Consider the following 18,702-nt stretch of genomic DNA (forward strand, 5'->3'; position numbering starts at 1 on the left):
TCATTTTGCAGATAAGAAAATCAGTTCAGAATGGTTGAGTATCTAAACTATGTCCCACTTGACCACCCTCAGGTATTCAGGATGAAGCCCTTACCTCATCACTGTCACAATGTGGTTTTCTAATGAAATTGAATAGGCCTTTAAAACATGATCATCAGGCCAGGTGCTGGAGCTCATGCCTGTAATCCCAGCACTTTGAGAGGCATAGGTGGGAGGAGTGCTGGAGGCCAGGAGTTCAACACCACCTAGGGGACCGTAGTGAGACCCTGTCTTTACAATTTTTTTTTAACATTAGCCAAACTTGGTGGCATGAACTTGTAGTCCTAGCCACTCTGGAGGCTGAGGCAGAAAGATTGCTTGAGCCCAGGAGTTGAGGCTGCAGTGAACTATGAACACACCACAGTACTCCAGCCTGGGCAACTAAGCAAGATTCTGTCTCCAAAAGAAAATTTGAAAATAAGGGCTGGTTAAATCGAGTTACGTGTGCATGAGTACAGTTAATAAGCTATCCAAGAGTGGAGTTCTGTTCATCTAGAACAGTGGTTTCTGATGTTTTCCTTACAAAAATCCCTCTTAATTTCTCCCAGTGTGGATTCCCCAGAATTTTTGATTCTCATTAGATTACTATCATTTTTTCTTTTTTTTGAAATGAAGTTTCACTCTGTCACCCAGGCTGGGGTGCAGTGATGTGATCTCGGCTCACTACAACCTCTGCCTCCCAGGTTCAAATGATTCTCACGCCTCAGCCTCTTGATTAGCTGGTATGATAGGTGCCCACCACCACACCTGGCTAATTTTGTATTTTTAGCAGAGACAGGGCTTCATCATGTTGGCCAGGCTGGTCTCAAACTCCTGACCTTAAATTATCTACCTGCCTCGGCCTTCCTAAGTGCTAAGATTATAGGTGAGCCACCAGGCCTGGCCCATACCTAGCATTTTTATGCACCACTCATGCAGCGGATCTCCACATTTCAGTTTACTTGTGGAAACTGATCGTGAATAAATTTAGTTGTTTCCTTCCTGGATTTCAAAATGTTGTTGGTAGCACTTTTACTACTACCTTGGTTGACCCTAAATGACCCAGGAATTATTTGTGCACAGAGGCTGAGTGTGTGTTATCTGGGTCTGTACTCGGGAAAGGTATCTGTGAGAATCACATTAAGTATGAGTTAAGTCATATTCCCAAGTTATGTCCAAAGCCTTCTGGTATAATGTAGTTTGAAACATAAAACAGCACTTGAGGCCAGGCACAGTGGCTCATGCCTGTAATCCCAGCACTTTGGGAGGCTGAGGCAGGTGGATCACAAGGTCAGGAGTTCAAGACCAGCCTGGACAATATGGTGAAACCCTATCTTTACTAAAAATACAAAAATTAGCTGGGCGTGGTGGCATGCGCCTGTAGTCCCAGCTACTTGGGAGGCTGAGGCAGAAGAATTGCTTGAACCCAGGAGGCAGAGGTTGCAGTGAGCCGAGATCTAGCTACTGCACTCCAGCCTGGGCAACAGAGCAAGACTCTCTCAAACAAACAAACAAAAAACCCCCAAAAAACGAGCACTTGAAATAAATGAGCGACAGCTATGAGCAGGCAATCTTTTCCCTGGTCTATGGTTTCTTATAATGATGCTTAATAGGGAGGTATTTTTAGGCCTGTTAAATTTACAGAACAAAAGATGGTCACATACCTTTGGCTGAAGGAGGCAAGGGATGTTATTTTCTTTTTTAAAGAAACATTTTTTGTACCATGTGAATCTAGACATAGGAAAGCAAACTATTTCCTTCTAAAAACCAGGATATATATTTAGCACCTGCTCATTTCCCAGCATGTCCCAGTGCCTGTTGTTTAAGGTAATAGCTCATTAAGACTTACACGTATAGGCTTTAAAAGGAGACCGTTTACAAAATTCTTTATTCATATTATTTTATTTTGTTCTCCTAACAACACTGTGGATATTGTTATCTTTGCTTACAACCGAGGAGACTGAGACATAGATGAATCAAGTGGCATGTCCCAGACCACCGGCACATGAGAAACAAAGACTTGCAATTTACACTTCAGGCTCCGCAGTGCTGGCAGCATAAGCTCTGCCACTCACTGTGTGATCTTTTTGGTAGAATTTCCTGAAACATTTAAATTGGAGCAAGAGAAAGTGCTAATTACATGCTGCTTTTTTCATTTGTATTTTATTTTTATTGATACAAATGCATAATAAATGTTTGAGCTTTAATTGCCACTAAAGTCTTGGTAACTACCAGGCACAGTGGCTCACTCCTGTAGTCCTCACACTTTGGGAGGCCGAGGTGGGCGGATTGCTTGAGCTCAGGAGTTCAAGACCAGCCTGGCATGATGAAACCCTGTCTCGACAAAAAATACAAAAATGAGCCAGGCTTGGATAACTTGAGCCCCGGAGGTAGAGCTTGCCATGAGCCCAGATTGTGCCACTGCATTCCAGCCTAGGCGACAGAGCAAGACCTTCAAAACATAAAATAAAATAAAGTCTTATAACAAATTTTTAATTTGACTTATTAACAAATTGGCCACCATAATCCTCCCATTGGATAGCAGGCTAGTAAATTATGGGAAGTTTATTTCAAAGATATGTACAATCCACAATTAGCCATGCTAGCGGGGTAGAGGGCAGAAAAGGGCATGATTTGATAGTTGCAGTTTTCCTTTCCCCTGCCCTGGTCACCCAGCAATCTCCCTCCCTCCCTCCCTTCCTCTCTTTCTCCTCTCCTCCCTCTGGGTACCAGGAGGATAAATGGACACAGACACACTCTGGAACAATGTGGCCATGATGACTTCATTATCCTGCTTTGGCAGAAGATAAGTCCTGTCCGCCTGACACGCGTCTTGGCCCTATTTAAACTGTCTCTCTTGTTCAGGGTCATGAACCAACTAACTTGCCCACATTTTACAGCTTAACAGACTTGATAGGAAATAAGAAGAAGGCTAGTGCCAGGGTGGTTTCATGGGCGTGTGACCTGTGCAGTAGCAAAGCCCCCCATGCTCAGAAAGGCCTGCACCTGATTCATGCTCTGCTCTCACCATCTTGAAATTCTCAGTAAGTTTTGAAAAAGGGGTGTATGTTTCCATTTGCCACTTATTCCTGAAAATTGTGTGGCTGGTCCCACTTGGTGGCTTAAAGTATTAGGTTTGGAGATGGTGATCCAGCCAAGTTGGAGGGCTACCAGATTCTAGGTTTCCCCCAAAAGCCTGGGGATAGGTAAACACAAGGCTCACAGATCCAAAACGCATGGGAGCGGGACACAGCGGACTTGAAGCCTCATTGTATGTGAGCAACAGAGGATGTTGTCCACCACCTGGCAGAGGGGGGTCTCTTTTAGTTGAAGCCAGAGAGGCCTGATGCCCTACTCTAAAAGCCAGGAAGATATGCCCCCACGAATTCAAACTGTATTCTCTTGATTGAGAGTGCTGCACAGGCAGAGAGGAAACAGTCAGTATCCAACAATCAACATCCAAACTTTGGAATTTTTTTAACCCTCTTATTTTAGGAAGCATTTTCATTTAAAATTTAACATTTTTACTCATTATAAATTAACGTTCATTGAGAAACACATTTCATTACTGATAAGCAGGAAAAAATTTAGAAATCACCATAGTCCTACTCCCTAGAGACGATTACTGTTAAGGTTTTAATGCACATATATATTTGTATACACATAGATGAACAGTCATGCATCACCTAATGATGGGGATACATTCTGAAAAATGTGCCATTAGGTGATTTCATCTTTGTGCGAACATCACGGAGTGTACTTAACAGAAGCCTGGATGGTACAGCCTGCTAATCACCCAGGCTATATGGTAGAGCCTATTGCTCCCAGGCTACAAACCTTTACAGCTGTTGCTGTACTGATTACTACAAGCAATGGTAACACAACAGTAAGTACATGTATACCTAAACATAGAAAAGGTACAGTAAAAATACAATAAAAATAAAGGATAAAAAATGAAGCCCGGTGTGGTGTTTCACACCTGTAATTTCAGCCTTTTTGGAGGCTAAGGTAGGAGGATTGCTTGAGCCCAGGAGTTTGAGAGCAGTCTGGGCAACATCAGGAGATCTTGTCTCTAAATAAAATAAAAAAAAAAAAAAAAATGAAAAAGAAAAGAAAATTAGCCAGACATGGTGGTATAGGCCTGTGGTTCTGCCTACTTGGGAGGCTGAGGTGGGAGGATCTCTTGAGCCCCGGAAGTTGAGGCTGCAGTGACCTGTGATTGCACCATTGCAGTCCAATCATGGTGACAGAGTAGAGACCTTGTCTTAAAAAAAAATCCAAAGATTAAAAATGGTAAACTGTGTACGACACTTACACCGTGAATGGAGCTTGCAGGACTGAAGTTGCTCTGTGTGAGTGAGTGAGTCGATGAGTGAGTGGTGAGTGAATGGGAAGGCCTAGGACATTACTAAACACTATTTTAGAGTTTATAAACACTGCCCACTTAAGCTACACTAAAGTTTGTTACAAATCGTTTCTTTCCTGGTGGGCTGAGGTGGCTCATGCCTGTAATCCCAGCACTTTGGAGGCTGAGGCGGGTGGATCACTTGAGGTAAGGATTTGGAGATCATCATGGCTAACATTGTAAAACATTGTCTCTACTAAAAATATAAAAATTAGCCAGGCGTAGGGGCGGGGCACCTATAATTCCAGCTACTTGGGAGGCTGAGGCAGGAGAGGCTGCAGTGAGCTGAGATCCAGCTCCTGCCCTCCAGCCTGGGCGGTAGTGCTACTCTCTCTCAAAAAACAAAACAAAACAAAAACCACATTGCCCAGCTGCACAGAAATATTTTCTTTTTTTATCTCCTTACTTTATAAGCTTTCTTCTATTTAAACATTTTATTTTTATTTTTTACTTTTCAATTTTTTTTGTTGTTGTTGTTAAAAACTAAGATACACACACATTAGCCTAGGCCTACATAGGGCCAGGATCATCAATATCACTGTCTTCCACCTCCACATCTTGTCCCACTGGAAGGTCTTCAGGGCCAATACCATGCATGGAGCTGTCATCTCCTCTGATGACAATGCCTTTTTCTGGAACACTCCTGAAGGACCTACTGGAGGCTGTTTCACAGTTAACTTTAAAACAAAAATAGAAGCAGTACACTCTAAAATAATGATTAGGCCAGGCATGGTGGCTCATACCTGTAATCCCAGCACTTTGAAAGTCTAAGATGGGGGATCACTTGAGTTCAGGAGTTCAAGAACAGCCTGGCCAACACGGTGAAACCCTGTCTCTACTAAAAATACAAAATTAGCCAGGCATCGTGGTGAGCACCTGTAATCTGAACTACTTAGAAGGCAAAAGAATTGCCTGAACTTGGGAGGCTGAGTTTGCAGTGAGCCGAGATCCCATCACTGCACTCTAACCTGGGTAACAGAGCGAAACTCCACCTCAAAAATAACAATAATAATAAATAAAATAATGATTAAAAGTGTAGAAGAGTAAATACATAAACTGTAATATAGAAATTTGTTATCAAGTATTATGTACCTTACACAATTGTATGTGTTAGACTTTTATATGACTGGCAGCAAAGTGGGTTTGTTCCCACCAGCACTGCCACAAACACATGATTAATTCTTTATGCTACGACATTATCATGACTGCAACGCCACTAGGTGATAGGAATTTTGCAGCTCCAGTATAATCTTATGGTACTATTGTCATATATGAGGTCCATAGTTGGCAGAAACATTATTATGCATTATTATACCTTGGAGAAAAGCACGCCTGTAATCCCAGCACTTTGGGAGGCCGAGGAGGGTGACTCACGAGGTCAGGAGATTGAGACCATCTCGGCCAACATGGTGAAACCCGATCTCTACTAAAAAATACAAAAATTAGTTGGGCATGGTGGCAGGCGCCTGTAATCCCAGCTACTTGGGAGAATGAGGAGGAGAATTGCTTGAACCTGGGAGGCGGAGGTTGGAGTGAGTTGAGATCCAGCCAATGCACTCCAGCCTGGTCAACAGTGCAAGACCCTCTCAAAAAAAAAATAAATAAATAAATAAAAGAAAAACAAAACAAATTCCACTCTGTGTTACTCTATATGGCATCACAGAGTTGCTGCTTCTTTCATTTAGGATTTTGAGAACGTGGTCCCATGTCATTACGTATTCTATTCCATCACATACAGTCTGCCACATGATTTTAATAGAGTTTATAGCATGCAGAACTAACTTGTATGGTTTGATATTTAGATTGATTATCATTTCTTGCTGTTTTAAATGGTGTTGTGATGAACAGGTGCGGAGCTGAACTTTTACAATGATTCATGACTATTGCTTTAGAGTAATCTTCTAGAAGTGAGTTTCTGAGTAAAAGAGAGGAATGTAGTGAGAGTTGCTTGTCCGGTGGGTTTACGGAACCCTGGAACCAATCTCCATTCCTGTCAGCAGCGTTTATGACTTTGGGCAGCGTTCTCAGAATTCTGTGGGGACTTGGTTTTGTGGGTGGATGAGAGGTTGTGATTGACACCTAGAAGAGGCGCTTCCCTGACTCTCATGGAAGTTTCTAGAACCCCAAGTGGTCGATAAATGGGGGTGCAAATGGTGATTGTTTTTTATGATTTGTAGTCTAGGCAACTGCTGTGAGGTGAAAATTATCTAAAGAGATTACCATCGAGAGGGACGTTGCCCAGACATTCTATTTGCCTCTCATTGCACCTTATGGTTATGTATAACGCCATGGTTATATAATTTTTATAAATCCTGATTCAGCATAGTGCTCAATCAGGATTTGTAAAAATTGCACTAAAACCATGTCCTGTGATTTGAAAATAAAAAACAAGACCCTGTGTGTGTGTGTGTGTGTGCGCGCGCGCGTGTGTGTGTTTTGCTCCTACCCAATCAGCAGGAACTATAGGCTTGTTTGGGTTCCCTACCCCTCCCCTCTTCCAGCTACCCTTAAGATTTTTCTTTTTTGTCACATAGAGAAGCAGCAGTCATATGCCATGTCTGCCCATTCAAAAGTAAATCTCTCACACTTCAGCTTCTTCTGTAAATTAAAATTTCAGCTTAAATCTTTTTGATGTTTACAAACACTGAGCCTCATAATCCCTACATCTATTTGTGTATCAGACTTCTCTTTAGGGAATCCATAAATAATCCTCTTCCATAAAACAGCCCCCCACCTGGGTTTCTGGAAAAAATCAGTAAGAGGGAAACACAAGTAAACCTACCAGAAGCCCAGCTGGAATTTAGAGGTTCAGTCAATCATAGGAGACTTCATATTTTTTTTTAAAAAATCAGAAAAGATTTTATTATGTGGTATAGTGGTTATATATAGAGAGTAGAATCAAAATCCTGACAAATTATTTTCCATTGCAGGGAGGCTTCCTATTAAGTGAGATGTGTGATGTACAACATCTTCGAAGACAGATCTGCCCCGTGGGTCATAGATGATACTCCAGGAGTACATTCTAATGTCGGGAAGAACCATTACCCACCGACATGCCGGCAGTCATTTTCAGGGACTAGTGGCCTGGGTCTGTGGTTATTTTCCTACAGAAAAATGCAATGGATGATATAACCTTTAGAGTGGGCCGTGTTAGAATTCCCATGGCATGATGGCTTATCCTTTTAAAAATGCATTAAATATAAATGAACCATTTACCATTAACCATAGTATATATTGTTTTCTTGCGTTTATCTTGTGTCTTCTTTCCCTTTCTGCTCCACACACCCCTGTTTTCTTTTTCCAATTGCTTGTCTACATACTTTTCTTTGCCTTAAGAGTTTATGCACACATCTTTTTTTGGTTTCCTCTGTAACAACTCCAACACATCTTTTACGTTTGTGATTTTTGCTTAGCTTTTTCTCCCTTGTTTTATTCACCCCCAGCCAAACCATGTTTATTTTCATTTTTCTCTCAGTGGTCTAATTTCTCTCCATGCCTGTCACATTTGACTGAGGTTTGCTGCATGATTAAAATGAAGGAAGTCTTTTCTTCTCATGCTTAAAAAGGAAACTGCCCACTATATACTTTCAGCTTATCCTAAATGACTGGCTCCCTTGAATAGGATTCCTAGCTCTTTCTTGCAAACCCAGCTCAAAGAACAGCTTTGTGCTCTGTATAGAACACACCAGGGATGTGTAGGTTCAAGCTATGTTGTTCAGAATTTCCAGTGTTGCTTTGTTGAACATTAGGAAGTGCCTTATCACTAGCATCATCTCTTTCTCTCTCTGCGTCTGCTATTTACAGGTGTTTTCAGCTGGTATTCACCCTGCTTGTCAAAGGCAAAATTGGTTTCCCTAAACTCGCCATGTTAGTCTGCATTTTTTGCATTGCTATAAAGAAATACACGAGACTGGGCAATTTATAAAGAAAAGAGATTTAATTGGCTCATGGTTCTGCAGCCTGTATAAGAAGCATGGCAGCATCTGCTTCTGCGGAGGCCTCAGGGAGCTCTGACTCATGGTGGAAGGCAAAGTGGGAGCAGGTGTCTTACATGGCAGGAGGAAGAGGAAAAGAGAGAGAGGGAAAGGTGTCACACACTTTTAAACAACCAGACCTCATGATAATGCACTCACTCACCATCACGAGAACAGCACCAAAGGGAACTATCCGCCCTCGCCCGCCCTCGTGATCCAGTCACCGCCTACCAGGCCCCACTTCCAAAATTGGGGATTATAATTCGACATGAGATTTGGGTAGGACACAGATCCACACCATTTCATTTGCTAATCACAACCCAGAAGATGTTTTAAGGGAGGTGTTAAATTTACATTATCACTCCTAAAGCCTCTCTTGCTTGTGGAATAAAAAGAATGTGAAGGGGCATTGAAAAAGAATTCTGGCACAGCTGAATGGTTGTGAGATGTGATTTGCATGGGGAAAAACTCACTCTGCTTGTGAGGCTTTTTTTTTTCTTTTTTTGAGACAGGACTTTGCTCTGTTGACTAGGCTGGAGTGCAGTGGTGGATTTCAGCTCATTGCAACCTCTGCTTCCTGGGCTCAAGTGATCTTCTTACCTCAGCCTCCTGAGTAGCTGAGATATGCCATCATGCCCAGCTAATATTTTTGTAAAAACAGGGTTTCATCATGTTGCCCAGGCTGGTTTCAAACTCCTGCATTCAAGTGATCCTCCTGCCTCAGCCTCCCAGAGTGCTGGGATTGCAGGCGTGAGCCATCGCACTCAGCTGCTTGTGAGTCTTTAATCACTGAACTTGTTTCACTCTGGGCAACTATCTAGAACATATATAGCCATGTGAGGGGGACAGCCTTTGCTTTTTGAGATCTTGCTCAAGTCCGTTCTTAAATGGGTGTGTTGAGGAAAGGATAATATAAATCCTAAAATACAGAGTATCTCAGACTCTCCAGTGAGTCATTTCCTTATTTCCATTAATTGGCTTAGACCCAGCTGTAGACTAGAATGCTATTTTTATGGATTCGTTCACAACTGAGAGATCTAACACAGGGCTTAAGTAACACAATCTGCCAATGTGAAGAAGAGAAAGAAATGCCTTACTACATACATATTCCAGTAAATTAGGCTGACAATATGTTTCACATTTTGAAATAATCTTTGCCTTCTAAAACACTCATGTATAGGCTAAGAATGTTTTGGGTGGGGGATGTGACACTGCTTGGAGATAAAGGAGATCTCACTATTATTTCCCTCTACGGTGGCTTCCTTGGGATATTTTTTTCTTTGTGCTTGCCTTTTTCATGGTGGGGTACACTGAAGCTCTATCAGACACAATTGCTCTATAATAAAATGTGACTCACCTCTCCACTCCGTTGTAAAGTTGAAAAGGGAGCAACTCAAGTGTGTGGCTGACTCAGTAATTGGCCAGTACAGCCTTTATTGAAATTATGCTGTGATCTAGAAATTACAAGTGAAATAGCTCATGAAGTCATCCTGACCCAGCTGTTTGGGGCCAGGGTAAGAGTCTCTTCTGGAACATTTTTCTATTACCCCTTCAATTTGGTTTTGTAATTATCAGTCATGCAACCACTCCGATCATGAACTTAGCACATTTTTTTTTTCTAACTAGCTGTGACACTGTAGAACATATCACTTAGCAGCAGAGCACATTTCCTGAGATAAAGTAGCAGTTATTTCTTCAATGAAATAACACATTGGAGGCCAGTCCATAAAACTCAGGAAAACCTATAGGAAAGTTATGGAGATTATGCATGATGTTTATTTATCTATTTTTGTTTTGTTTTGTTTTGTTTTTTGAGACGGAGTCTTTATCAACCAGGCTGGAGTGCAGTGGCGCGATCTTGGCTCACTGCAACCTCCACCTCCCAGGTTCAGGTGATTCTCCTGTCTCGGTCGCTTGAGTAGCTGGGACTACAGGCATGTGCCACCACACCAAACTATTTTTGTATTTTTGTAGAGATAGGGTTTCACCATGTTGTTCAGGCTAGTCTCGATCACCTGACCTCAGGTGATCTGCCTGCTTCAGCCTCCTAAAGTACTGGGATTACAGGCATGAGCCACCATGCCCAGTGCCATGCATGAAGTTTAATCTTGTCAGTGTCTAGTCAAGTAACAAGTTTTATAATGGAAGAAAATTTGTCAAGGTCTGATGGCTGGACTAAAGGAGAAAGATCTGTATGTCTGGGGAAAAGAGTCATCTGATGCCTTCTGACTGTCAATGCTGGGCATGGGAAGACTAGAAGGGGACAGGAAGGGATTCAGGCTGGGAGTTTTGGGCAAAGTGCAGTGAACTCAAGTGGGCATTAGTTCCAAAAATGCAGGTCTGGCCATGGCTCCTCATGCTCCACAAGATGATCTCCAAATATCTCACTATGGCAAAGTGGACTATTCAGATTCTACTCACAACAGGCATGGTGGCTCAAGTCTGTAACGTCAGCACTTTGAGAGGCTGAGGCAGGTGAATGACTTGAGCCCTGAAGTTCTAGACCAGCCTGGGCAATATAGTGAGAACTTGCTGTCTCTACAAAAAATTAAAAAATTAGTCAAGCCTGGTGGCACATGTAGTCCTAGCTACTCTGGAGGCTGAGGTGGGAGGATCCAGTGAGCCCAGAAGGCTGCAGCAAGCCAAAACTGCACCCTTGCATTTCAGCCTGAGAGACACAGAGAAACGCTGTTTAAAAAAAAAAAAAAAAAGGAGGGCACGGTGGCTCAAGCACTTTGGGAGGCCATGGTGGGTAGATCACAAGGTCAGGGGTTTGAGACCAGCCTGGCCAACACAGTGAAACCTCATCTCTACTAAAAATACAAAAAAATTAGCCATGCATGGTGGCACATTCCTGTAATCCCAGCTACTCGGGAGGTTGAGGCAAAAGAATTGCTTGAACCTGGGAGGTGTAGGTTGCAGTGAGCCAAGATTGTGCCACTGCACTCCAGCCTGGGCAACAGAGTGAGAAACCATCTCCAAAATAATAATGATAATAATAAAAAGATTCTACTACATTTCAGTGTTTGTTTCATCCCTGCTTCCTTGATCATTCTGTTCCCTCTATCTGGAATACCTTATTCCCTTGTCTACCTGGAATATTGGATTTGTCTTCTGAGATTCAGATAGCTCTCATCTTCTTCAGGAAGTTTTCACTGACCCCAGAGATATATGATTCATGTTCCTGCCAGGTGCATGCTTCTGGTGCTTTACTCATTTAAAGCAGTGTGATTTATGTATTTACTTGATTTGTCTACTTCCTCTAATGGACCCTGAGCAACCTGAGGATAAGCTTGTGTCTTTATTCATTTTTATGTCTGCCGTGTCTAGCACAGAATCTAGCACATAGTAGAAGTTCATTGCATTTATGGAGAATGAATGAATGAAAGAAGGGGCACATTTTTCGTACAGTTGTGTCTCTGAATCCATGGGGGAGTGGTTCCAGGATCCCCCTCCGATACCAAAATCCATGGATGCTCAAGTCCCTGATGTAAAATAGTGTAGTATTTGCTCATACCCTACACACATACTCCTGTATCCTTTACATCATCCCTAGATGACTTATAAACCCAATGCAATACAAATGCCATGTAAATAGTTGTTATACTGTATTGTTTGGGGAATAATGACAAACAAAAGTCTGTACATGTTTAGTACGGGTGAAACAATCCATTTTTTGTTTGTTTTTTCAGATACTACTGATCCGTGGTTGGTTGAATCTATGGATGTGGAACCCACAGATGTGGAACTCATGGATATGGAAGGCCAACTGTGCTATGAATCTAGGAGGCAGAGCATCCAGAGATGCTGCAGAGGGTGTTTCTATATTGTGAGGGAGGCTGAATTAAATGTTATTTAAGAAAATGCCATGAATCAAATAGCCTTCCTGGCTTTTAAAGGATCACAGATTCAGCATGAATGGGGAATGTTAGAAACATTTAGCCCAGTCCCACTTCAAGAGAGCAATCCTTTCTAGGACTTTTTTATTTTCTTTTTTTGGAGACAGAGTCTCGCTCTGTTGCCCAGGCTGGAGTACAGTGGTGCGATCTCAGCTCAATGCAGCCTCCCTCTGGGGCATTATTGACAGATGAGCAGCTGGCTTGCATTTGAATGCTCCAGGGCCAGAGGGCAAAGTAATTTACCAGGAGCCCATTTGGGTCTCAGATGGCTATGTTTGTTTTTCATGATTAGGCATAATTTACCTCTTTGGAGCCTTCATTTTAGTAAGTGCTCAGTAAAATTTTCTATTATTGTTGTTACAGTATTGCTTTATTTTTCTTCATTAAAAACACCTAATAGTTGTAAGGGTTTCCATTTCTTCTTTTCTCAGGGCTAACCTCCCTAGTTGCTTAATACCATGACTGGATTCCCAGATCCCTTATCTTCTCCTCTCTTGCCACGTGGCTCAGCAGCCAGGAGAGAATAATCAGTGCTTCTCCTGATCCTGACTCAATTCATTCCAGAAAAAAGGCCTCTTTCATCCCTCTGCCCATGCTTTTCAGAAGCGAATGCCCAAAGCAGGAGGTTGCAGTTGTGAATCACATCAAGTGTAGCATTTATTTACTGAAAGAGATCTTGGGTAGGAAATGTGATGTTAAATAAGTAATCAGGGACACAACAAGCACATATTGTTTAAGAATTAGTAATATTTAACAGAAATTATTGGGAAAAAAAAAACTTTCTGTCTTATTTATTCACACATTTCTCATCAAAAAGCAAAACAGACCAGGCGCGGTGGCTCACGCCTATAATCCCAGCTCTTTAGAAGGCAGAGGTGGGCAGATCACCTGAGGTCTTAAGTTTGAGACCAGCCTGGCCAACATGGTAAAACCCCCATCTCTACTAAAAGTACAAAAATTAGCTGGCGTGGTGGTGGGCACCTGTAATCCCAGCTACTCAGGAGGCTGAGGCTGGAGAATCGCTTGAACCTGGGAGGCGGAGGTTGTAGTGAGCCAAGATTACGCCACTGCATTCTAGCCTGGGTAACAAGAACAAGACTCCGTCTCTAATAAATAAATAGCAAAAAATAAACCTTACACCTTGAAGGCAAAGCCATTTCTAACTCAAATAAATGAATTGTTAAAAAATAAGAGACTCATGGAAAATCAAAAAATTGACTGTGGGCCAGGCACGGTGACTCATGCCTGTAATCCCAGTACTTTGGGAGGCCGAGGTGGGCAGATTGCTTGAGTCCAGGAGTTTGAGACCAACCTGGGCATCATGGCAAAACCCTGTCTCTACAAAAAATACAAAAACTAGCTAGGCGTGGTGTCAGGCACCTCTCAGCTACTTGGGAGGCTGAAGTGAAAGGATCACTTGAGCCCAGAAGGTTGAGGCTGTAATAAGCCATGATCACACCACTGCACTCCAGACTGGATAATAGAGTGAGACTCCTTTTCAAAAAGAAAAAAGAAATGATAGAATATGGGTTTTTATTGCACATATTAAATTTTTTAAATTCTTCTTGGATGATCTGGGGAAAAAAAGCAGAACGCAAGAATCTGATTCTCCTTTTTTGATGCAAGCAGTACAAGAATGAAACCAATGAGACATTAGAAAGCATTTCTAAATTTAAGTAAGTTATCTTCAGTTTAGAAATAGCTTCTGAATAATGCTGATACATGTCCTTGTGAACCCACACACATAAAGAATATCCCAGTTAGTAACCCGCCATTTGTATGACGTAGCTTTCGAGTTATTTTCTTCATTTTGCTGACGAGTTTGCACTGAATGATCCATATTCTTTTATCCGATTCCTCTTATTCTCAATGATACATATTTGCAAAATGGCTCATGAGGGAAAAGGTGGTTACATCTTCTGCATAGCAACTGAGATCTGGTTGCTAGTTGAGTGAAAGATGCTGGCTGTCTCCAAAAGAGGCAGCTAAACTTAGGGTGGGGCCATGGGGGTGGGAAGAGAAGACAAGCTGGAGGAGACTGCCACTCTCAGTGACTCAGCCCAGGCAAACCCTATTTATTAATAGGGCCCTTGATTGCAGGTGCAAAGATCGGTTTTACCAGCAGATCCTAGAATAACAATTAACGGGGAAGCAAGATGGTGAATGGTTGCCCAAGACATTATTGTTTTCTATTTCTTCCTTTCCTTTTTCCTCATAGGACCCTGATTTTGTGCAGGATTCTGCCCCTACACTTTCTTCCTTAAAGCAGCCCTGTGCTCTTAGGGAGGTTGGCCAGACCCAGGGGATAAATTATGATTAGCCCAAGCCAATCACGCTCTCTTTTTCTCTTGCTGGTGATTAGTTTGGGCATGCGCACATGACGAGATCTGTCCAGGGAGACAAGAGAAGTGCATTCTGGAGTCTTTTGAAAGGCTTGTAAAGAGAAACACATAGAAAGAGATGGTTTCCTATTCTCCTGGGCCTTCTCATGTCTGGATGTGGTGCCTGGAGCTGCAACAGTCATTTTAAAACATGAGGGCGCTAGCCTGAGGACAAAACCCACATGTTAAGGGGGACTGGACAAAGATGGTAACACCTGGGGCCTGAGGATTTAACTGAATCACTGAATTAACCAACCACAGAGCTGCCTGTCATGCATGGAACAGTGCCTCCCATCCCCATTCATATGTTGAAGTCCTAATCCCCAATACCTTAAAACATGACTGTATTTGGAGATAGGGAGTTTATGGAAGTAATTAAGGTCAAAAGAAGTTCTGTGGGTGAGCCCTAATCTGATCTGACTTGTCTCCTAATGAGAAGAGGAGCTTAGGACACACGGAGAGAGACACCAGAGAGGCACATGTCCAGAGAGAGGCCTTAGAAGGAAACGAACCTGCCAACACCATGATCTCGGACTTCTAGCCTCCAGAACTGTGAGAAAGTAAACTTCCATTGTTTGAGCCACTGAATCTACAGTATTTTGTAATGGCAGCCCTCACAAACTGATACATGGTTCTCCCTGGGGACTTCTTCATACTGTGTATGAGGCCTTATGATTTTTGTTTGTTTTAGGTCACTTGAGTGGAGTGTTCAGTTTCATTCTAACAGAGTTGTTAAAAACACAAAAAAGATATTGTAGCCATATTATTCTATTATAAATGAAAGCAAGTTCTGAGTATAGAAGATACAGCTACAACATCTAACACTCAAGGCCAGAATACCAGGGAAGATAATCCCAAGTGCTATCATCATAAGCAGAAGTGGTAGCAGGAGAAAGCTGAAAATGTTGGAGGAGGGGTAGCATTTACCATGTTTTTTTTCTAAACACCAGGTAGAGTCTTGCTTTCTCCCCTTCTAATCCTCCCATAGCTGGAGCTGATACAGAGCCTCAGGAGGATATTGTTGTGGTCAAGAACCACAGTGGAGCTGAGTGTCCAGCGCCTGTGACCTCAGCTAACCAATCCAGTTGACCAGCAACAGATGAAGAAATAAATTTTGACCAGCTTCAGGGAATGAGAATGTATAATGCCTTGTATGGTAGCTAGAGTAGGAGAGCATGAGACCCACCTCATTTTACAGGCTTCCCCTCATTAATGTAGGCTATCCCAGGTCCTAACGTCAAAGCAGGAAGTTGGGTAACCACTGAATCAAGAGAGATCCACCATTAACATATATGTAACATATATTTTTTATCAAGTACCTCTGGGTTGGCTCTGAGCTATGAAATAAGAACTGTCCCTCTCATGACTAAATATGAAGTTTTTTTTTGAACCAAGTGTATTTGTCTAGAGAATAGTTGTCAGATTGATCATAGTCACATCTCCTTTCTTTCTTTCTTTTTCTTTCTTTCTTTCTTTTCTTTTCTTTTCTTTTCTTTGCTTTGCTTTGCTTTGCTTTGCTTTTCTTTTCTTTTCTTTTCTTTTCTTTTCTTTTCTTTCTTTTACTTTCTTAGATAGAATCTCTCTCTGTTGCTCAGGCTGGAGTACAATGATGCACTCTCTGCTCACTGCAGCTTCTGCCTCCCAGGTTCAAGTGATTCTCCTGTCTCAGCCTCCGGAGTAGCTAGGATTACAGGCGCTCACCACCACATCCGGTTATTTTTCTTTGTCTTTTTAGTAGAGATAGGGTTTCGCCATGTTGGTCAGGGTGGTCTCCAACTTCTGACTTCAAGTGATCCACCTGTCTCGACCTCCCAAAGTGCCGGGATTACAAGCATGAACCACTGCACCCAGCCATAGCCACAGATTTCAAGCTCTCAATGCTTAGATTCCAACAGCACCTCTTCGGTCTTCCACCTCCACAATTTTCCCTTCTAAGCCATTCTGCTCCCTGTTGAAGCTTCCTAAGATAGCTTTCATTATTACCTCCCCCATCTCCCAAATATTCATCTGGTCCGGAAACTACTGGAGACATCCTTGAGTGCATCCGCCCAGCTGCAGCTCCACATTCCATCTCTGAGAGCTACTCTGTCCTGGAGATGCGCCCAGAAGCCACGTTTATTTCATATAACATAGTTCTGTTGTTGCACTAGGAAGAGATAATCAAATTCTCTCTCCTGGGAATTTGGAATTGGAAGCCAAAGATGCCAGTAGCCTCTGCTGATCATTTGAACTGAAGATACAGGAACTTGGGAGTTGTGGAGTGGATTGTCTTATGCCGTCTTCATGGGCAACAGAAAAATCTATTGTGCAGAGAAGAAAGGATGAAGCAAATATGCAAAGAGAAGCCACAGTGAGAAAGTACCTGGTCAGGGGGGCAGGTGGAGTTGAGGAGACTAAGAAGCTTGTATCCCTAGTTCCTGATAGCTTTTCATTCTGGGTTCTAGGCCTTGGTGAGAGACCTAGCTGCCCATTCTGTCCTGGAGTTCCCCCAGATATTTTTATTTATTTATTTATTTTTATTTGCTTTTAAAATTTTCTTTTTTTTTCCTTTTTTGAGATGCGGTCTTGCCATGTTGCTCAGGCTGGTCTTGAACTTCTGAGCTCAAGCCATCCTCCAAATTTGGCCTCCCAAAGTGCTGGGATTACAGGCATGAGCCACCACACCCACCCTGTTTGTTTGCTTTTAATATGGATATGCAAGCCTGTATAACCCATGGCATCTTGGCTACACACAGCCCAGGACAGCTTTGAATGTGACCCAACACAAATTCAGAAACTTTCCTAAAAGATTATGAGATTTTTTGGTGATTTTATTTTTTAGCTAATCAGCTATCGTTAGTGTTAGCATATTTTACGTGTGGCCCAAGACAATTCTTCTTCTTCCAGTGTGGCCCAAGGAAGCCAAAATATTGCACATCCCTGTAAGATATGAGGTCTCACTGTGTTGCTCAGACTGGAGTACAGTGGCTCTTCACAGGCGCAATCAGAGGGCACTACAGTCTCAAAGTCCTGGCCTCATGCAATCCTCCCCACTCAGCTTCCTGGATAGTTGGGACTACAGGCATGAGTCAACACATTTGACAAGATCCTTTTGTTTTTGAGTTATCTTATTTCTTTTTGTTTACAGTAGTTTGAATAGTTTTCAGTTACTTGTATTTGAAATCATCTTGATTTCAAAGATAAAGTTCAAAGCCTTGGCTTGGCATTCAAGAGCAACCTTAATATGGCTGTCACGCATGGTTCTCACTTTCATATTCTACTATTCTGTAGGGAGTTTCTTTTATGCCAGCCAACTTTCTATCCCTGCACATCTTACACATTTCTGGCTCTTTCCTTGTTTCACATCATGTCCTCTACCTAAACCTAAAACACTTTTTTGTTTGTTTGTTTTTGAGACAGAGTCACTCTCTCACCCAGGCTGGAGTGCAGAGGCAAGATCTTGGCTCACTGCAAACTCTGCCTCCTGGATTCAAATGAATCTTGTGCCTCAGCCTCCCAAGCAGCCGGGATTACAGGCATGTACCACCACACCTGTCTAATTTTTATATTTTTAGTAGAGTCAGGGTTTTGTCATGTTGGCCAGGCTGGTCTCGAACTCCTGGCCTCCAGGGTTCCACCCGCCTCCGCTTCCCGAAATGCTGGGGTTACAGGCATGAGCCACCATGCCCAGACCCAAAATACTTTCCTTACTCTTCTTGGCTTACTAGACTCCTACATAGTTTTAAAGGTCAACTCAAGTCTGCCCTTCTATGTGAAGTGTGCTACAAGCTTCCTAGTTGGAACCATTTTTCCTTCTTTTAAACTATTATAGTGCTTATTGTTTCTATCACCAACTGTTTTCAGGTTTTAATATAACAATAGCTTATAGTTAGAAGGACAATAAGTTGGTTTCAGGGAAACTCCTTGATGACAGAAACTCTAATACCAGAGTTTGGAAATAATATGAAAGACCAAGAAATGCATCCCAGGATGTCAGAAAAGGAGGGTTGTTGACCCGACCCTCCAAATATATTGAAGTATTAGCA

The sequence above is a fragment of the Cebus imitator genome, unplaced genomic scaffold (genome assembly GCF_001604975.1).
Source record: "Cebus imitator isolate Cc_AM_T3 unplaced genomic scaffold, Cebus_imitator-1.0 Scaffold205, whole genome shotgun sequence".
Taxonomy (NCBI): Eukaryota; Metazoa; Chordata; class Mammalia; order Primates; family Cebidae; genus Cebus; species Cebus imitator.